This window comes from Chlamydotis macqueenii, chromosome 3, assembly GCF_036417535.1.
Source record: "Chlamydotis macqueenii isolate bChlMac1 chromosome 3, bChlMac1.mat, whole genome shotgun sequence".
Classification (NCBI taxonomy): domain Eukaryota; kingdom Metazoa; phylum Chordata; class Aves; order Otidiformes; family Otididae; genus Chlamydotis; species Chlamydotis macqueenii.
Genome location: NC_141558.1, coordinates 69,743,244 through 69,758,819, shown reverse-complemented (window position 1 = coordinate 69,758,819; position 15,576 = coordinate 69,743,244).

The window sequence follows — 15,576 nt, the reverse complement described above, 5'->3', positions numbered from 1 at the left end:
TATTTTGTCAACACATTGTACATTTATACAGATACAGTTAGGACATCTCACATGAGAAGGCAAATTAGCATCAGAATAAATCCTGTGATGTGGTCTGAAGGTATGACTATGTCTTATTTTGCAAAACTTGATTATATATAACACAAGGCGTTTACTGTCTCTCATAATGTAGAGTATGATGAAGGCATACTTAGAAAACGGCATCTCTATTTCCCACACGGAATGATCACCGTGACAGATGCATTTGTATGAGCCCAGTAGATGACATACCTTCAAAGAGCTGGTGCTAACATTGAGAGCATGGCATGAAGCTGTGCCCCCTCCTGCCAGACAAGAGCTCGTACCTTTATTTCCCACTGTTTCACAAGGCTGCCTTGGCTCGGCTGCGCTTGCTCTTGCTGCTGGCTCTGCCGGGCTGCCTTCTGGCAGATGGCTGATTACCATAAAGAGGAGCCGGCCTGTTGTGGCTGCTGTGTGCATATCCCAGCGTAACCAAGCACGGCGCAGCTGTAGCTAAGCACGTGAAAGCGGCATTCGTCTTCCCGCCGACGCCGGGATTGACCTTTCAAAAGGAAAACTGGTGGTGTCACTTGGAGCAGATGGGGAACAGGAGCTTGGTAAAACATCTGCGATGCCATTTTTAAAAAGTCCCATCGGGCTCTTTGTGGGCTGCAGCCATGGCACCAGGATATCGCCATTTCTCCTTGTTCAAAAAATGAGCTGCTGCTAAGGGCAGCATCCATCTGATACAGGGTGGAAAATGTCACCCTGCTTCCAGTTTAGAAATTGTCAGCATTGCTTTGTAACATCCTGAGCTTAATAAACAATATAGGTGAAATATGGACTATCATGTTCCATGACACAGTGTGCATCTTGCTATTGTATGTGGCCAAATTATCCATGAAAAAAGGAAATGTTGAAAGCGCAGTGGTCATGAGGGGTGCACTCAGGTAAGATGCACTCAGGCAAGATGCTGTGCATGTGGATTGCACACCAGCTGCAGGACAACTGCAAATGAGAGTCTGATAAACTCACACTTGTCAGGAGGTCAGTCATTCTCGTGAGCCTCTTAAATCCACTGCATTGTATTTAACAAATTTGACCTGATTGAAGAATCAAACGTATTAGTTCTTCTACTTCACTTCCCAGAGGGAGGAGATGAAGACATTTAAACAGAAGATGGGCGTCACTCTAGGATGAGTTGGGGAATCTGGCTGTACATCTCCTGTCAGGGTATGAACCGTTGCTATGAAAATTGCTGTATCAACCACTATATCACCAATACTTATCCATGGGCGTTTCTGTGCAGAGCTGAGGTGGTTCCTGGCTGTGTCACAGCTCACAAGAATAAATGGTGGCAAGGCTGATTTAAGCAGGGGATGGGACTTCCTATGCTCTGAAGGGAAGGGGATGGGAGAGACAATGGCAGCTTAGATCAATGGACATTACAAAAGGATTGTTTAAATGGGTTTTGGGGGAAGGCTGAAACCAGTGGGAAGTTTTCATTGGGCATCGTTCGGGCAACATTTTTGTTGTCCCAAATCTAGATCCTTTTACCTGGTATGCAGTACACTGATTTTACATACAGAGCAGAGCTATTTATTTAATTTCTGTGCAGAGATGGGTGCTAGGTGGTAAATCCACAAAGCGAGCACATCTGGTTACAGTTGTGTTCCATATTTAAACAATTCAGAATAACAATTCTGCCTTTTGGTCACACCTCCTTAACTACAATTGGTTAGTTCTTTTCTTAGGTTAGTTTAAAGATACAACACTTTTTAAATTTGCTACACATGCTTGGTAAGTAGGAGTCTTTATCTGAGGAGGGGGTGATTTAGCACTAGATGTGTGGGTTTCATGTTATAATGAGAGAGTTCACTTTGAGGACACTAATTAGTGGGATTTTGCTGCCCGTTCACAACTTTTATCAATGTTATGCACCTGCAAGGATGTACATCCCCTTAGTTTCACAAATCTCTTCATGCCCCAGATCCCTCCTTATCTACTTGGGCCTCTTCAGCAGGTCTGCTCTCCTTGAGCCTATCTTGAAGTTTCTTTGTTCTGGCAGATTTGCAGCATCATCCTGCTCTTTCAGGGCCATGTCTGCTGTGTTACTCTTTGCTTATCTTGGTTCTCCCTTTCTCATGCATATTCTTGTTGACATCATGCTCCTTTGACAATCATCCAGCTGTCGGCATCTTCTAGGGCTGAATGTTTATCAGTCTCCCAGTTTCTCTTCAAGGGTACAGTCATTAGCAGGGTGTGAATTGTTTATACAAAGTAACTTGGCTTGCTCAAACCAGATTCTGTTTCACAAAATATTCATTGTCCTTGCCTAATGGAAAATTTCATAAAAATTCATTCATGTAAATTTCATTAAAATTTCATTCATGGATATCATTTTCATCATTGCTGGAGGGACTAAGCCAGGTAAGATAAAACAAGCTGTATGCTAGTGGCCACCTTACTCGACAACCCTAGGTCCTGTGAATTACCAGGGACAGCATGGCCTTGCATTTGGGACGTCTGTACTTCTACTAGAACTCTCTGAGCTTGCACTGGTTTTCCTGTCATGTCATCTGGTTTGTATGTTTGTTTGCTCCTGAAGTGTCAAGCCTCTGTCAGCCACCTTAGATGCTTTGAAATATTCTACCAGTAATCTTACATCCTCCAACTTGGAGGATTCTTGGAAAGCCTGACCCCTATGCAAACAAGAGTGTGTCTTAATTTTGTGTGCAGTGAGCCCAGCAAGCCTGGGGTGCTGCACACTTAACATCACACAGTACGTGCAATGCCTTATAGATGTACTATGTTCTCTGTGTACGTGCAGTGGGGTCCTGCTCTTCTGTCTGCAAATTTTAGCAGGTATGCCTTAGGTGAGTGTCTGGAATAGACCTCCTCTCAGCTGTAGAGACAACCTGGGACTGGACTATCTCTAGCTGAGGAAAGTGGTGACAGACAGGCTTGTCATCAAGAATTATCCTGACAAGGACAGTGTTGGCAAGAGTGGTTATTTCTCCCAGCAAAACATGTGAAATGCTGAAGAGGAGCCAACAAAAAGCATGAAGTAGCTGTTGTCACCCCTAACTGTTAGCTGCTTGTTTTATTTCTCAAGGAGTGCAACAAGCCCTTATTTACCTGTGGTATCTACACAGGACCCCTATGCATTTCATTGTGGCAACCTAAAGTGACATAGAGATGTGCTCCTTCCTCCCTTCCCCTGGACATAAAGGACCACCAAAGATGGCAAAGGGGTCCCAGCTGCCTAACAGGTACTCCTTCCCTTGGGTGGCTCCCTGGCACTGGCCCAGATCAAATATACATGTGATTGTAAAAACATGAATGAAAAGAAATGTAACAGCACACAGTGACAGTAACTAACTCAAGTGCTGAATTCCCTCTGTGAAGAGTAGTATAAAGGATGACTGATTGTTTTGGGTACAGCACCAGTTGTCTGCAGCAGTGGGAATGGGATTGCTATGGAGTTAATTCACACAGAGTGAATCACACATCCCCAGAGACGTAGGTGGATCCATCCTAACTTATGGCATGAGCATCCATGACAATTTATTCTCTTTGGAGTCTCTGAGCCTTGCTTCCATAGCAAAAGCACCTTCCTGGCTCGTGATGGTGCTTCTGCCAGCTTCTTCAGTGGAGGATGGTTTGGGTACCCCGAGAAGCAGCAAGGTGTGCCAAGGACTTTTCCCCCCCGACCTTGTACACCCCAAAGCCTGCACCCAAACCACCGTGTTTCACCCGCAGCACCTGTCTGCCCCATATTTGCTGTTCTCTGCTCCATCTGGCATCACTTGGGTCCTTCACAGGAGTGGGATACCTGGGCCTTAAAACTTCAAGCATTAAAAAAATACTGAAACATTTAAAATAAAAGCATAAGAACACCATGCTCACCAGACTACCCTCTTTTTCCTGTTTAGTTCTCCATCACCAGTTTTCTTCCATGCATTTAGGAAAGAGCTCTTTGTGTCTTCAGCATTAATTGCGCCTGTTAAACACCATTTTTACATTACTCACTTAGCTTGACAAATTCCTATCCTTAAAATTTGTTGGCTGTACCGGGGTCTGCTCAAGTGCAAAGCCACAGGCAACAGGCAACGCTGAGAGCTGCTGCTGCTGCTGCTTGAAGCAATGTAGGCAGTTGACTCTATGTGTAATATTTGGAAGTCATCACTTTTGCTGATCAAATATAAGGCATTCAGGCCAATTGTTAGGTTTCATCTGATCAGAAGCAGGCTGTTATTAATCCCTTATCAATGCAGTGCTTTTGATTGAAATCTGTGTCTTTTTTTCTGTCCCCCTCCTTTTCCTCACTGGACATAACAGACAATGGAAGGGATAGGGCCAAACTGCTCTTCTGCACACAAGAAGCTAATTGTCTGAAAACAACACATCATTCAGGACCATGGGAGACTGAGGACAGTGGCAGGAGCATGAATATACAAAAGTGCCTACTGTTAAGGCCACAGCTTTAAGTGTTTAAATTCAAATCACATTCCCATTTGAGGTTCAAATTTATAGCAAGAACACACACACAAGGGTTTCAGTGTTTTATATGAATTTAATCCAGCTTCTCAGGGTATTCCTGATGGCAGCACATCAGAGCTGAGTGCAAGGGAGACTCACTTTCCTTGCTGTATGAAGCAAAAATATTGAAGTAGGTTATTTTGGTTTGGTTTGGTTTGGTTTTATGTGCTCTGTGTTAGTAAATAGAGCAGCCTGTCATATCTAGGCTCTGGTTTTCCGACTGTGAGCTTGGTCCTTGGCTCAAAATGCTATTGTTTTTGGACCTTTGCCTTGAGCTGAAGGCTTCAAATGTGGGAGAAAGAGGAGGAACCAAGCTAAAAATAAAGTGAAACAAAATACTGTTTATTGCTATGGCATAGATAATGCTTTCCTAGATGTCTCAGCAGTCCTGTCCTTGCAGGCAATGTGGACTGCCACAGTTTGCTTTCACACGCAAGAACTGAATATCTGTATCCCCTACCACCTTCCTAGTATTTAGCTCTGTGCTCTCATGGTGTTTGCTCATGCCAGGCACAGCAACAGAGAGAGAAACTGGCTCCACTTTCCGTTACATGTCAACAAAGAACATGTGCATGGCAGATTTAAGAGGCAGGTCAAGTTCCTTCACTTCTTCATGTGCCTCAGTGCAACCCCACGGTGCCCGCTCCTGCCATGGCCCTGTACTGATAGGAGATGCTGAGACTTATACAGGCTTTTCGGTAAAGACTGTGGCACTCAATGCCTGTGCGTACATGTATACACTCTCTCCAGAGCAATATCTGGACTGAAAACATTCTGTCTCCATTTATTTACCCACCTCTGCAACTGGGTATCCCATGAAGCGCTGAAGGCTGCAGATGTAAGGCGGTGAAGAAGGTATTTCTGCACCAAGGGCTGCAGCACTCACTACAACAAGACTTCGTGCACGCAGGAGCTGAGCAGATGTTAGATTGCTTATGGGAACAAAGAGAATAACCCCAATTACATCAGATGAGCTCTAAACTAGACATGAGGCAACTGCCAATAGTCAGGATTTAGAAGAAAGCTTCTTTTGGCCAGGACATTCCCTCCTTGCCCATTTCTGGGCTTCAAGGACGTGCCACTAAACCCCCCGCTGTGAAGCCCTGTTGGTGCTGGGTACTAGGCTAAAAGTGTAGGACTTACTCAGCACACAAATTACCCCGTTTCAATATAGATGCCACAGAAGCAGGTGAAATATTCACACATTCAGATATTTTCCCTGAAAATCACTCAGCTGAAGTTATCTTTGACCAGTATATCAACATCCACCATCACGTGGACAAACGGTGGCTGAGGAAAGATCAGAGAGGCCACATCTCCAGCCACAACACTCCTCTTGCACTGATAAAACATTCCTGCAGCTTTGCAAGTTCAAAGAAACAGATAAAAAGTTTCTCTCAGCAAAGTGGTTTAATCAGATTGTTGTGAATAGCTTATGTGCAGTATCAAGAGCATGAGGTGCTCAATTTCTTGAAATATTTGAACAAGCAGAAGTGTTTGGGGCTTAGTATCTCAGTAACAAGGCATACTTTTAGACATTTTAGAGACCTATTAATATTTCTGTGTGTGAGTAAAACACACAGCACTGATGATGCCTCTGGGGCCCTTTCCCAGCACATACTGCTTGAGCTCATGAAGTGGGCCAGTTGCTATCTCCCGAGGATCCAACTAGGGTATCTGCACGGAAAATTCCCAGATCTGGCATTCAAGTTTGAGCATATTATTAGCATATCCTATTTCTTCTTTTAGGACAGTTAATTGAGAAGCTGCGGCAAAGCTGCCTTTTCCTGAATCCCTAAAACCTTAAAGGTCCCTTTCCCTTTGCAGCAAGTGGTAACATGTAGTCAGATTGTCTCCAAAAGCAGTACGTTATTAAAAAGTAAGCACTCAAGTACTGGTTTCATGAGCTGGAGTGATGGTAAAGGGCAGACAGGCAAGCCTCCTGTGAGGAAACCTCAAGCTGGGCACAACTGCCCTGTTTTGCTTTCACAGCTAAAATATGGGTGTGCTTCAAGTATCTTGCTGTAAAGTCCTCCTTGTAACCAGGAAAAGGGCTTGTGCACCCAAAGCAATGGATAATTATCTTCCTGTGTGGGTGGTTTCTTTAATAAAAGATATAATCTCTTCTTGCAAGCTTTGTCTCATTTAGTGGAGAAAACACAACAGTAGTTTTACCATTGTATGGGTGGGTAAAGTGCAGGAATTGTCCATCTGCATCCCAGTCCCGTGTCTGTGCTTCGTCTGTCTATGAAATGGGTGATGAAAAAAAGACTCCTGAAGCAATGCCTGCCACCACTTTTTTCAACAATTAAGGCATTTTTTTTCCTCTCTTTCTGGGGCATTTTGTATCTCACTGATTACTAAATCTTAAACTACTTTTCTCCTCTTAACTGTTGCGCTGGTACCACCAAAGAGCTGCTGTCCAAGTAGGGTTCACGTGTCAGCTCCCTCCTCACAGCCCCTGGAAATGCAGTTCACAGGGACAGTGTCATTTGCACATGGACTGGGACAACTCTCCAAAGACTCATCTGGACTTGGGACAAGGATGCAGCTGACATATCGGCCTTCCTCCCCACTGCTGTCAAGTTGAAATGACTCACTCTTCTGCCCCACCACTAAAAGAAAGGTGATGTTTGGTTAGTCCTAACATTGTCATTTGAGGGTTTTGGGAAAAAATATAGGAAAACAGCAGCATGCCAGCCTGGCAGTGCCATCTGTGCTGAAGGCTTGCCACTCCTCACCAGCTGGGATCTGCACTACAATCTGCAGCCACTGATTGCTGGACAAGCTTGTGAGGTCCATCTTTGATATTAAAGGGAGCAAAGTACTGCAAAGAAAAATCCTATATCAAACCAACCTCAAAGCCAAAACAGGAATGAAGGTGGCAGCTGGAAGCGCATGCTGAGCCTGGGTGAGCTGGACACAAGACACCCAAGCTGAACGAGAGGAAGTCAGCAGCGCTGCCTTGTTTGTGCCAGCTGAAGGTCTTGCCTTATCTGCTCAAAACACAAGGACAAATCCATCTAGCTCAAAGTCTGCAAGATGTGACTCTTGAAAAATAAAGGCAGTGGGCTTCATTCTTTCTGTGAAGTAGCTCAGTGGTTTCATTGCACCTCTGGAGGTCCAGCATGGGAGAAGTTGCCTCCTCTGTTTAAAACCATCAAGATTGTTATAAAAGCAAATTAAATGACACTCTTGTTCTGATTCTATCTCCTGAAAGTGGCTGTATATTTAAAAATAGTAAATTTTGTCAATCAGCTTTATTACTGAGTGCTATTGCAGTAGGTGATTAAGGGTTTTTTAACTTGCAGCTACAGAAGTATCGCTTTCATTGCACAGAATGTGTGATGGGTATCGAGAACACTTTAAACCAGTTGTTTGCCTTGTTTGATTTGTGTGGCACAACTAATATAATAACATCTTTGCAAATGACATTAATTATGACTTTCTCTTGTGTTATGGAAACAGAAAGAAGAGCTCTTTTTTAGAATATAAGAACAGCAATTTCTTATGTCCTATACTTTCCAATGTTCAAACCAATTATCATGTCAGTAAAAACATGAAAACATTTTCACTGTTACAGTCATTACTGAGAATACATGGTTGTAGTTGTTGAAAATGTGCTATCTACATTAACATGTATCTTAGCAAATGCCAAAATAATTTACTTAAAAGAATCTTGTATTTTTTTAGCAACCACAGTGTTACTAATAACCACAGTGGTGATAAACAAGTGCACTTGCTTCTGTGGTCATAGCTTAAGTTCTGCTTTTAAGATGAATATCTGAATTTGCTCCCGTTGATTGATACAGATTTTAAATCTGTATTGTCGCAAATGTGAGTAACATTTGACTTAGCAGCTGGGAAAACATATTTAAAGCTGGAGATAAATGAATATGAATAAGAGGATGTGTGAGAAGCTGTTTAATACTGCTGAGAGCAGAAAGATCAGGTTTCTTTTGTTAGTATAAATAGTACATTTGCATCCACATCTTAAGTCAGGGACCCAGGACTGACGAAAGGCTACTGTGTAGGCATTTTTGTTGGTAGGATTTTTGTCAGCAAAGGCCACAGTAGAGAGCCTACAATGATAAAACTAGTCATCTTCCAAGAAAGCTAAAATCTCACAGTCAATGTAATCAATACGGTAAAAAGACTCTACTGTTGCTGGGAGTTGTGCATGTAGCAGGGGCTACTTTGCCAGCATTGCTCCACCAGTGGGAGAGCATTTTTCTTGTCTTTGTAGCACACTGCGAGAGCTTGGCACTGCATCTGCTCAATCACCCTGAGACCAGAGTAGATTTGACTGGGCAGAGGCACCGGGGCAGAGGCAAACAGCAAAGTGCTCATGGCAAGAGCGCCAAGTGGCATTTTACACCGTGGGGTATCTGTTTGCCCTCAGTGTGATTACTGGGGCAGATTTTATCCTTTTAGCCTGAAGCTCTGCCCAGTAACGAGAAAGACAAGCTCTCAGCCCACAGTTTCCGCAATACTTTAACCCATCTGCCACCAAGAAAGGCAATCCCACCGCCCTCCCACCTCTGTGCTCCTCTAGCTCCTGGGTTTCACAGCGGTTGTATGGTCAAGTCTACAGGGGACCTGATCTAGATCACAGGCGATGATTTGCTCTCAGCCTTTAGTTAGGCTGAGTTTCCCACCAAGCTCTTTGCTGTGTTAAATTCATCCTAAGAAACTTCAAAATGGAGAGAAGCCCCGCCAAGCAGGCTCCTGCCGAGACCTGTTGTCCCGTGCATGTGCTCCACTGAAGATTGGTTTCAAAGTGTGGGTTTGACCACAGATGGAAGTCTTCACCTGAGCAGCTGGAAGGCGGCTGGGTGGACTGGCTATATGGCCATGTAACTGCAAGGAAAATTAGGCTGCCTGAAGTCTACAATACGACTTTAAATCTGATTAAGTGTTAAGCCCTTTTTGAGTTATAAAACTTAATGAATCACTACTACAGAGGTGTTTCAAGAGTCCTGTTGGCCTCTGTTGTACTTCATAAAGTTCCTAAATGATCCTCTGCCCTGTTTTAGTTTAAGTCTCATGGGAAAATCTTACCCTTTTGGTTTCTTGTAACTCATTAAATGCTGACAGCCGGCACCATGTTCTACAAGTCATGGGAAAAGTTAACAGGAGGATTCGGAGAAAACATAGCTGAGGATTCCTCCCACAACAGTAGCCAGAAAGCAGCCATAAGTGGCAAATTCATAGGACTTGCATGAACCTGATGTTCTCTGGATAAACAAAATGGAGCTAATTTAAACTGAAGACTAAATTGTGTTTCCACTGAGTCCAACTGCAAAGTTTCCATTTGCCCTCAAATTCAGTGTCTCGGATTCATGTGCACGATATCCCCTGAAGACGGAGGACCCACCTAGCTCACAGTAAGGTTAGTCTTATTTTTCTTTGCGAATTGGCCTGTCATTTCACAGTTGCACTTACAGTGGTGCTGATACCAGTGAGGCTGTGCTGGCATAGCGATGCTGTCATCCTCTGCTGCGCTGTGGGTTGACAGCAGACCTGATGCACATCGATAGTGTTGACGTTACGTCTGATTTGTCACATGCAAGTAACTCTGCCCTGCCCTTGCTCACATCAGAATGGTCTCTCAGAGTGACATTTCTGGACTCTTCATTTCATTTTATCATCCATGGAAGGAGTAAACAAAAGAAGCTGGGAGATAGACGTGAGGCTGATGCAAACACATATCCTTCTAATGAGCTCAGTGGAGCTGAACTAGTTACATTAGGAGAAAAATTTCCGTTTCTTCCCAAGTCAGGAGATGAGACCTGCCAGCCTGGCTCACCTGTACCAAGCCTGACTGCTGTCCTTTGCTCCCAGAAACACAATTTCTGCATTTTCAGAAATAGACAGTGAAGGTGCTTGGCCTGAGGGAAGAGCTGGGGGTCCGGCTGCCCAGTGGCTGGGAGCTTGAGTGTCAAAGAGACGAATGATGTTCGTTAGCCGTTTTGCTGGCTGCTAGAATTCTTCCTGGGCATCTGGGTGGCCCAGCATGGCAGAGTGCAAGGCGGTGACCTGGTGTTCTTGCATAAGGCAAAGAGAGGTGATATGCCCCCATATGACACTGAGAGGTGATGTGCCCCAAAGCCAAGCACTGCAACGCTGGCGTGCGCAGGGTTGGCATGGTACCAGCCAGCAAAAGCCTGGATAGGTGTAATCCCATACATCTCATCTGCCCTCTTGTTAGCAGACAATTTGGTTTTTTTACTATAGGGAGTAATAAATAAATTTATCTTTTTACATAATCAGCAACAACATAGCTTTAGGAACTTCCTGAGAATCTGAAAATCTGATTGTAAAAACAAGCAAAAGGAGAATTCCAGTGGTTAAAAACTCAGGGCTGTTCTTTGAACTTTCACCTCATTTTTTAAACAAAGTCATCAGCTGTGATTACATCCAGCTTGAGATCATTGCCATAATTAATTTTAATTAAACTATAGTTAATTTAAATCTTGAAAAGTTTATTTCATGTCGTTGCATAGCATCAATATTAATGTATGATAGAACATGGCTCACATGCAGTTTTGCAGTTCGATGTTGACTCATGCAACGCCTGCTAGCTTAGCCATGCTTTGAAAATTCAAAATACACTCTTGCAAGTACATTGCAGCGAATGCCAATACAATGTTTACATAAGGCAGAGGAATCTGCCATCATGCATGGCTGCAATTTTGTGAAATACCACATCACATGTGTCCTCACACATGCCAATAGGCACACTGTGGATTGATTTTTCTGTGCCCTTATCAATCAATTCCACAATGATTTCAATTTGAGGTGATGATGCAGAGTGGACTGGGCTTTGATCCACTCTTCCGAGATCTCTGTAACCCTGGCCATTTGACTGGCAAATTTATCTCCTGCTTCCGCAAACTGGAGCCATCCTTAAGCAGTTGCTGGCTCACAGCAGCTTCCAGCACCAACTGCTGTAGAATTTGCTTTTAGGAAGCTGTGAAAAACAATGAATACAGCTACAACTGACTTGAGAGTCAGAAACATTTGGTATGGTAATAAAAATATTCCTGGCAGAATGCTTTGGTAGCAGCCAGCTTAATAGCTAATTGGCTTTATTCTCACTGAATATCTGTACATTTATTTGGAAAATGACTGCAGGGTTGACGCAAGCAATAGTATTCCCTTCTCGCCTCATATAAAGCTGACATAGAAATCAGAAAGCAAGTCAGTGTATGAAGTTGTGATGCTATTGTATAGCTTACGAAAATATCATTCAGGTCTAGCAGAAAATGAAATAGAAGTATTTATTTTATATATTTGAAACAATCAAACAAATGTATAGATGAAGTAAATGATTTACCGTACCAGTCTGCAAATAAGCAGGTCACCATGTCTAGGTAAGGCCGCAAATAATATTAACTGAAAAATGTATTGCTTCTCCTCCTGAAATTTACTACCACCTTGAATTAGTATTTCTCACGGTAACTGCTTGTCAAGCACAGGGCCAATAAATAACGTGGGTGGTGTAAACACAGCTATGTGATTGGGAAGTTAAAAGAGGTTTGGCAATGCCTTTTGGGGGGTCTTTCCGTTTCTCAGATGGAGAGTTTTTCCAGCCCACAAAACTCTTAGTTAACTGTACAAGCCTGTGTTGGCTCAGCCAACAGTTTGCCTCTGTTCTGCAGATTTTAGCCACATGAATCATTTCCAGTTCCGCTTTCCTATTGCCACTGATTTTCAAAAGGGAGCGGGCACGATCAAGAATATCCAGTGTTACTATTGTTATTGCTAAACCAAATGAGAATAAAGTTGAAAAAGCTCTTGAATGGCCTTCTGGAAGCCAGTGTTTAACTCCTGGTGTTGAGTTGAGAAATGCAGATTTTTTCTACACCCTGGGAAGCATCCAATACTAGTCTGCATCAGAATTGCTGAACAGACTGGACTTTGAGATCGAGACAGAAGATTAATTCCTACTTTCCTGACACAGCCTCCTTCCTCCTGGAACCGGAAAATGAGCCAAAACCCAAAGTAGCATGTCTGGCTTTTGCTGTCGGCTGCCAGGGCCCTGGGTGCATCCATTGCCCGGCTCCGGGGACCTCCATGCCCCCCATTCCCATCCCGGGCTGCTCCTTACTTGCTGGCCAGATGTCCCCATCTGGTTGTGAACCCATGATGCAGGGTCACCTCTCTCCTCACCAAGCTGCTTCCTGGCATGGCCACATGCCTTCGTCTCTTGGGCAATCCATCCTTGTTTCCCTTTCTTCAAAAGCAAAAGTTTAGTTCAGATCATTCAGAGTACTTTATTTTCAGTGTAACTGGGGAACTGGCTAGCATTTGTTACATAAATATTGTATTTACAAAGAAAGATGTTGTAATTTTGTACAATGAACAGGGTGACCTTGACTAAAGTGCTGCCAAATTATACGTAGGTAAACAAGCAAACCAAGTTCAAGACAAAAGGAGGTGGTGCTCCATGAAAGAAGTGATGGATCTTAGGAAGTCTTTCCTAAAGGGTAGTGTTTGGATGGAAGATATTTTCATGAGTTGAAAGAGAAGATGGAAAAGTGCTTGGAGGAGAGATCTTTTGGTTACCTAAAGACAAAGAGCACCAGACTCAGGAAGCCCCTGAGCTGAATGTAAGCAGAAGTTGGGAGAACATCAGGGGGCAGAAGGATCACATGCACTTGCGCTGCTCTTGCCCTCCCCTCACTGTCCACTTATGGCCACAGCTGAGTACAGAATGATGGGCCAGAGAGATCTGTGGTTGGAGTGAGCGTGGCCACCTTGTCACCACGTTGGCTTTCAGGGCCAGGACATAGCCTCTGAATGGTGGCACAGGCAGAAGCTACCCCTTGCTGAAGTGCTGCCTCTGAAGAATAGCAGTTATTGCATTTCCCTGCTTAATGATTTAATCTTCAAAATAGTGGGGTTTGGGGCAACACTGCTGCCTTCTCACGTGGATCCTGGGCAATATTAAGTGGTTTGCTGGTGGTTGATTTGGATGGATTCCCTTATTGGTGACTCAAATCTTTGGGTATAGAAAGAGTGAATAATAACAAAAATAGTTTTTAACTTTATTTGACTGACTTTTTTTTTGCTTAAACATTAAGTAAGTTTGTCATCTTAATTAATTAGAAGTGATGTTTCAAAGTAAACACACAGAGCAAAATTACTTATTGTTGGTAGGTGTACTTATAGATCCGTGAATAAAGATCTACACAAAAGCCTAATCCTACTTTTATTGTAATTTTACTCATGTGCAATGCATCTTTAGGTTATAAGTTACACAAAATAAACTTGGTTTGTCTAACTTATCTTTCATGGGTTCCCAGAGTAATCAAATGAAACCTTAAGTAAGGAGCAGCAGTTTATATACTTCATCCCGATCCACTGGAACTCCAAAATCCAAGTTGCAGTAAAGAGATGAAAAACAACAGCATGGTTTTCCACCACCTCAGAGATGCCACTGGAATAATCTTTATTTGGTCAACTTGATAATCTCATTCCATGTTCCTAGATGGAATCTGATTTGAGCAAGACATCAGTTCAGAGAGAATTAAATGCAGTTTTTGCTCATTGTGATAATCAATTAATTAAAACTTGTATTTCTCTCAGTCATAGAATCATAGAATTGTTAGAGTTGGAAGGAACCTTCAAAGGTCATCTAGTCCAACCCCCCTGCAAGAAGCAGGGACATCCCTGACTAGATCAAGTTGCTCAAAGCCTCATCCAACCTGGCCTTGAACGTTTGCAGGGATGGGGCTTCTACCACCTTTCTGGGCAACCTGTTCCAGTGTTCTACAATTCGCATTGTAAAAAATTTTTTCCTAATATCCAACCTAAACCTACCTCCCTCTACCTCAGTCAGCTGAATTTGTCTGAGATTTTTATCTCTGCTGCACCAAGGGAGTCAGAGGCAGAACTGATGTCAAGTGCACTGATCTAACATGAAACGTGAATGATGATTTACATTTTATTTCATTTCTCATAATGCTTCCCATCAGGTTCCCATCTTCCCGCTGACTCTCAGAATGACCATGTGCCCTCTGTGCTGGCTGGAGGCTTTCATCATCCCCAGGTTTTGGCCAACACAGCTGCAATGGCTGAAGGCCTCAGGCTCTCTGGAGGAATGTGAGCAATGCAATTTTGTCACTGAAACATCTTTTATGTATGTATTAAATAGAAATAGACAGATTCTCAGCTATGGAAAAGGCTATCCCCATGCAGATGCCAGAATGTATGAGTCCTCCAGACACCTGGAATCAGGTCCAAGCAGTGACTCCTGCCAGCTGTTGCACAGATGGGCCTGTTGGAATCACTCACAGTTTGGGAAACTCAACGAGCACCATCTAAGAAAGTCCTCCTCTCTTTGCCTGAGGCACAGCCCCTCTAGTGGGCTGTAGTACCAAACTTTGTTGATTTCTAACTAACTCTCCAAATAATATAAATCTAAAATATTTCGGATGATGAAGTGTAATGATCTATGGAATTGAATAGCTGGTGCATGCCTCAGAGCTTGATTTTGACCTAAGTTACACTGCTGTAAATCTGGAGATATGACAGAAAGGACGTGGGAAGCAATACACTGGCAGAGCGTGCAGATTTGCCATCAGGATTGCTAGTAAAAGTGCAGGTGCTCTGCAGAGTCAGGTCACGGTGGTGGCTGCTTCTCTGCAGATGAGTTATTGTGGGGTTTATAGCACCTGCACCTGTGCCAGGGGAAAAAGACCTCTAAAAGGTCTCCAGTAACCATTCTGGGAGCCCAGCCTCAGGCTGACTGGGAGAAGAGGTGCTGGAGTCTGAACTCCCCTCTGGCCCCTTCCACCTCCCTGGAAGGGTCAGAGAAAGCCCCCCATGTCGCGCTGGCAGAGACAGTCTCTATCACACGTGGGGAATAGGTGGCAGAAGGCACTTTTGACTTTGTGCGCCCAACCGGAGATGTTCTCACAGACTCCAGAAAGGAAAGAAATCAGGCTGGGGCAAATTCTCTCATTCTAAACCAAGCAAGATGCCCAGCAAAATCCTGGAAAGTTTACTCAAATGAGAATTACTGTG